This window comes from Rutilus rutilus, assembly GCF_951802725.1.
Source record: "Rutilus rutilus genome assembly, chromosome: 1".
Classification (NCBI taxonomy): Eukaryota; Metazoa; Chordata; class Actinopteri; order Cypriniformes; family Leuciscidae; genus Rutilus; species Rutilus rutilus.
The window spans coordinates 48128306-48134914 of record NC_140209.1 but is presented as its reverse complement, the minus strand read 5'-3'; positions in this window follow the sequence as shown (position 1 = coordinate 48134914).

Genomic DNA, 6609 nt, shown 5'->3' with positions numbered 1-6609 from the left:
CAGACTTTTTATACTATTTTTTTGGGGAAAATCCACCTCAATATTAGTCATTAATTCATCAATGTCCTGTAATATCCAATCTTCATCAGTCTCTGTATATCTTGCTTAACCCGTCGGACGTCTTCACCGAAGTGTTCAACTGGCTCACTTCTTGAGGTTGCAGCATGCTCTCTTCATTCCAGTTTGTCTTCTCGTTAACCTTGTGTGGTTGCCGGTTACAAACAGTACATAGGCTACAACTTTCACAATTTTCTGCTCATCTCATCTTGTCTCAATTACACACAAAATGCAGCATCATTCTGAGTTGCCATTTGCACAACATAGCATTTCATGCAAGCATGTGGTATTAAATCAAAAGCAAGCAAAATAACTTTGAAAAAGGTAAAATATCAATATCCAAAACAATATATATATAATATATATATATTCATAGAGAGGTAATAATACAATTCAATACATCGCAGAGAACCTCTAGTGCAGCTGCTGCCATGGAAACAACAGTTCTAGAAGAGTTCGGTGAAACCCCAGAAGCAAGTGCATGTCTTGTTGTATCTATGGCAACAAAAGTTTCAGAGGCAGCTGCAAGAATGTGTCATGTGTAAAAGTATTTACATTATTTTACGTCATGCTTTACACTTCATGCTGACACTTAGGACATCATTATCATAAGACGGCTGTCATTGCTCATATTCACGTCAAATTGAAGAGCGTTCATATTAGAACAATGTTTTCTTTAAAATCTCTTCTATATGGGTTTTGACACTTCATGCATTAATGAACCCACTTGTGATTGATAAAGACATGGATTGTTGTTGATATGGTAAATGATATGTTATGTTATCTGGGATATGACAGACACCACTTCTCTTCAAACAAAGGCATCTTCACTGCAGTCATGAAGAGCAACAGGATAATAGAGAGACCATCATGACATCAGGACACTTAGGACAAAAAATAGACCAGAAATGACAGATTGGGATGTATATAACGACTCATATGGCAGTTTCCTGAGAATGAGAATGAGAGATTACATGCAGAGTGTCTCTGAATAATATTTGACAACTTCATGACACAGAACTTCCCTTCCTCTCGCCTGGGTCTTTTACAGTGTAGGGATTTTCCCTAAACTCTTTTAGTCTTCATTTTTTATAATGTGAATTTGTGTAGTAATTACATAAGTGACTTTCATTTTTTATGTCCTAAAACTCTTCTGTTTTTCTTTTATAGAGAGCCTAAAATCTAAAGGCGGATTATTGGACCCCCAAAAAATAAGTCTGTAATCCTTATATTTTTACAAACCTGAATGAAAGTCTAAGCATGAAAGAGTTAAATCAATCAGAATCAGAATGAGCTTTATTGCCAAGTATGTTTACACATATGAGGAATTTGTCTTGGTGACAAAAGCTTCCAGTGCACAGACAGAATGACAGCGACAAGACACAGATAATAAAAATGTATAAAAATACACAAAAAATAGACTGTATGTACGTTATGTACAAATGTAAGGGACGGTAAATAAGTGTTATAGGTCCAGCAAGGGTCCAGCAATGTCCTTCAGGTAGGCCAACACCAGTCTTTCAAATGACTTCATGACCACAGCGGTTAATGCAACAGGTCTGTAGTTATTCATCCCTTTGATTTTGGGTTTCTTTGGGACGGGGATGATGGGGGAGCATTTGAAGCAGGAAGGAACATCGCACAGCTCCAGTGGTCTGTTGTAGATCTGTGTGAAGATAGGACTCAGCTGGTCAGCACACGATTACAGACAGGCTGGTGAAACGGCGTGCTTTTCTTGTCTTCTGTTTCCAGAAGACCCAACACATATCCTGTTCACAGACCCAAAGTGCAGGAGGGAGGGAGCAGGGTTTGTTGGAAGTGTTGATGAATGCGTGGAGAGAAGGTCAGGACGAGTGTGTGATTCGACGCAGTGCTGGGGGATGGTGTCTTCTTGTAATTGGTGATGTATGTTTGTCAGGCCTTTCCAAACTGATGCAGGGTCGTTGGCTGAAAACTGGTTTTTCAGGTTTTCAGTAGTTCCTTTAGACCAGTGAGTCTCAACCTTTTCTGGGCCAGAGCCCCCTATCCATCCAGGTTTTTAAATTACTTGGTGAACAAAGAAAACATTTTGGCACTAGGCATTGGCATTAGTTAATGCCTAAAAATGTAAAAGTTTACCTTATAAATAGAATTTAGTTTCATTTTAAAATTCGTCGCCGGAGTGAATGGGAACATTATTTATTGTAAATATTCAATAGTAAGTCAATACTTTTTTAATGGCTTGTCAACTTTCCATTCCTCCACTGCAACACATTTTTGAGCAAGTGAATGCTGATTCTTGTCAGCGCTGGATTCTAGTCAGTGCTTGAGCGCTGGTCTATGACTGGGAAAAAGTAGTCATTGCAAAAGAAACGATACATACTGTAGCTTACTTGTCACAATAAACTGGCAGATTTTAGAATGCTGTAATTACATGTTGAATCTTGTCTTGCCTGGATCTTTGGTGTAAACTCGTGAACACCTGAACGCTCCCCTATAAAAAAGTCTTGCTTCCAACGTCCCCCGATGTTAGCTGAACGCCCCCGTTGAGAACCACTACTTTAGACACTCTGATCTCCTTTGTCAGTGTGTTTTTGGCCTGTTTATACAAGACTCAGTCCCCATTCCTGTAGGCATCTTCTTCGGCGTGACGAAGCTGAATGAGCTTTGCAGTGAACCACGGTCGTTGTAGGTTAAATGAGTCATGGTAGGAATGCATGTATCCTCAGAGAAACTGATGTAGCCTATGACTTTACAGTCTCTGTGAGCTCATCCAGATCAGTGGCAGTATCAAAAACACTCCAATCAGTGCATTCAAAGCAGACTTGTAAATCCCACTCTGCTTCATTTGTATATCTTTTTACAGTCCTTGTCCCAGTTTAGCTGATTTCAGTTTCTGCCTGTTGGTATAAGATGATGAACCAGACAGGGAGCAAAGCTGCGCGGCATGGGACAGGGTGATATGCGTTCTTTATTGTGGTGTAACTGTGGTCCAGTATATTACTGTCTCTGATAGGACATGTAACGTGGTGTCTGTATTTTGGCAGTTCACGGGAGAGATTTGCTTTATTAAAGTCCCAGAGGATGATCTATGTCTGTGATCTGATCAGCGCTGCGCTCACACATGTACGCTTGAGGAGGAATGTAAGCACTTACGAGAATGAACGAGAAAAACTCCTGCGGCCAGTAGAAAAGCTTACAGTTGATGAAGAGCGCGTCTAAAACAAACTATTTTAAAAAAAGAACAGTAATTATTATGAATGTTAAAGGGTTAGTTCACCAAAAAATGAACATTCTGGCATCAATTACTCACCCTCATGTCTTTCCTAATATAGAGGTTAAACTACTGGAGTCACATGGATTACTTTAATCATGTCTTTACTAGCCTGGCTTGAAAAGGGGCTTAACCCTCTGGTGTTCTTCGGACCAAATGGTCCCAAAATGTTTAAATAAAAAAATGTATAAAATCATAGCTTCATCGGAATGGTCCGAAATTTGGTGACTTTGTTGGTACTTGGTATATGAACATCCAAAAAAATTGGCGACAGGATTTGAATAGTCTAAGTGGTTGTAAAAAAAATAGTCACACTCAAGGTCTTCGGGACCAAATGGTCCGCCATAGGAAATGAATGGGAAATTGGCAAAAATGTGAAAATACAGAGTTTTTTTGTGCATACAATCTACAAATCAGCCACGATCCAGAAAAAAAGCACACAACAGTGAAGGGGTTAATCTATAAAACATCAAGAGTGCAAAACAGACACATCCACACACACACACACACACAAACACACTTTTATACACATACACACTAATAAATTCAGATTACATAAATCTATTTTGAATTTTTAAAAATCACAGCTTCTTCGGAATGTTACGAAACTAGGTGACTTTTATGGTATTAGGTATGTGAACACACAAAAAATATTGAGGTCATGATCCGAGCATGCTAAGTGGTCGTCACACTTCTGCTCTTTGGTCAAAAATGAACCCCATAGGAAATGAATGGGAAATTGTCAAAAATATGAAAACACATTTTTTGTATAAAACAAACAAACAAAAAATGCAAAAATAGTCTTTGTAAATCTGTTATTATATTTTAAAATCAACAACCTGAAAAAAAATTGGCAAATATGTTCAAAAATCACTAGAATTCGCAAGCCTTTCTACAGAAAGCTGTAAATCTATCTAGTGGTAAAAATGTGCTATTGCGTGATAAAAATGCTCAGTGTATCCACCAGATGGCACCCATCTCATTTAAAAAATTGATTTCATGAGGCCTAGGCTTGACTCTAAAATTAAATACAGCTTTAATAAAAATTTTTTAAAAAATTCATATATATATAAAAAATTTCTATTATATTCAATGGGAAAAAATGGGTCATAATTATTGCATAAATATTAATTATAAATCATAAAATTATCTCAAAACACCAAAAAAGAAAAGAAAAAATATTATAAAAAACAAGTAAAAAAAAAAAAATGATGATTTTTTTTTAATAAATATTATTCCCACCCTCCCGGACCATTTGGTCCCGAAGGTCTTGAGTGTGACTCTGAAATGAAGGACACCAGAGGGTTAAAAGTGGTTGTTGCGTAGCTGTCAATGGAGTGACAGAAAGCGCTCAGATTTCATTAAAAAGATCTTCATTTGTGTTCCTTATGGGTTTGGAACGACATGAGGGTGAGTAATTGTTGCCAGAATTTTCATTTTTGGATGAACTTACCCTTAAAATAAGAGTTGGCAATAGGGCCAACCACGCATTAGGCCTATCGCTGCAATACTATTGCAATACTGCAATGATAATACCTGAATTCCACATGTGTCATAGTTCCCTAAATGTTTTGACAAATATGACCATCTGAGCTTTACAGAGAGTAGGAACAGGTGTGATTTCTCACAGAAACCAGCCTCGCTGCAATTAGGAGCTGGTGGTTTGAGTTGCACAAGATGTAATTTGTGTTTCATTTTTGAAATGTCTTTTCTCACCACCTGTTGGTACAAGTCACAGAGGAAGTGTGCGCTATTGTTTCCTCATGCACGGTTACTCCCATCTGGAGAAGGATCTTACTTCCTATTTGCAGACTTTTCACATTTCCATAATGATTTTATCGTAAAATCTGCCAGTACAATCTGAAAAACATTTCCTGCTGATAAAATGCATTGTGTTTTATAGAAGGTGGCACATTCTGATATTATTACATTTAGATTGTTTGAGGTATTACATTTATTTTTGGTCTGTAAGATTTTAGATAATTAGGAATTAAAAATGAGCATAATCACCAACAAATTATAAATCATCATTTGAAAAGTAGTTTTAAATACAACAAAATAGTACAAATAAAGTGAAGCTGATTGAAGTGAGGAAGTGAATAGTAACATTGTGTCTAAAGCAATTTTGATGTCCAAACAGCAGTGTCTTACACAAGTGTATTTCAGTGTGAGTCATTTGCAAGAGTGTTTGTTTGTGTATACGGATGAAACAGTTCAGTTCTCTGAAATTATTTGTCCGATGAGGTGTGTCTGTTACACTCGTGATCTTGCCAAGTAGGACATGCTCCTGGATCAGCATATTTTGTTGGTCCTGGAACAACTTTCCACACTCAAAAAATGAATTTTTGCCTCTTGTTAAATTTAACTAATTAAAATAAGCAAAAGTAAGACAATTGTTTAATATTTTGTCACAACTTTATTTAATTGTGTTCAATCAACCTATAATATATTTAAAACTGAAGTTTACTTAATTAATTTGTGTGAAAGCTACATGAATCATTTTTGTTGACAACTAACTGGGCAGTGGATCTGTAGTTCCCAGCATGCTTTGCAAGGGACTGCATTAGGAGGGTAAATTTAGGGGTTAAAGTGTTATTTTATGTGCTTTTCTGTAAATGGAAAGATGTTGTTAGTTAATGTTAGTGTTTAATATTCACTAATGTTAGAAACTTAGAGGACTTTCTGTAATGTTTTTGAATTTTGTGGTTACCATTATGCAGAAGAGTGGCGACTGTGTTTAGTTTAGGGCCGTGGGCACTCAGTGTACTCTGTACATGCATTAAACCTTTTTTTGCACACCTGCATAAGTAATATTCAATATTATTCTGCAAAAAGTGGTTTTAATTAAACTGAACACTAGTAGCGCCTATCATTGGAAATAACTGAAGAGTCAAATTAAATAAAATTATAATATTGCCGATTTTAGGCTGGGCAAAAATTAAATGTGGTCAACCTGATTAAACTTTTTCTAGCAGGAATGACTAAATTAATTTAAGTTCATACAACAAGATTACAACAAATCATTTCAAACAAATTAGATTTTGTTGGAAAAATGTAATTCATTTTCGTGGAAAAGTTTTCCTTAATTTAATTAAGTTCATTCAACAGCTTATTTTTTTGAGTGCAGTCCGAAAACATGGTCCTAACCTTATCCCTACCCCTAAACCTAACCCTAACTTATTTCTAAAATAAGAGAGAGAAATGATAGATTGAACATCATATGAATAAGCACCTAACCCTGGTTGTAAGCCTAAACTTGACATAAACTAGTCCCTCAAATCTGATTGGTTGGTTGGAAT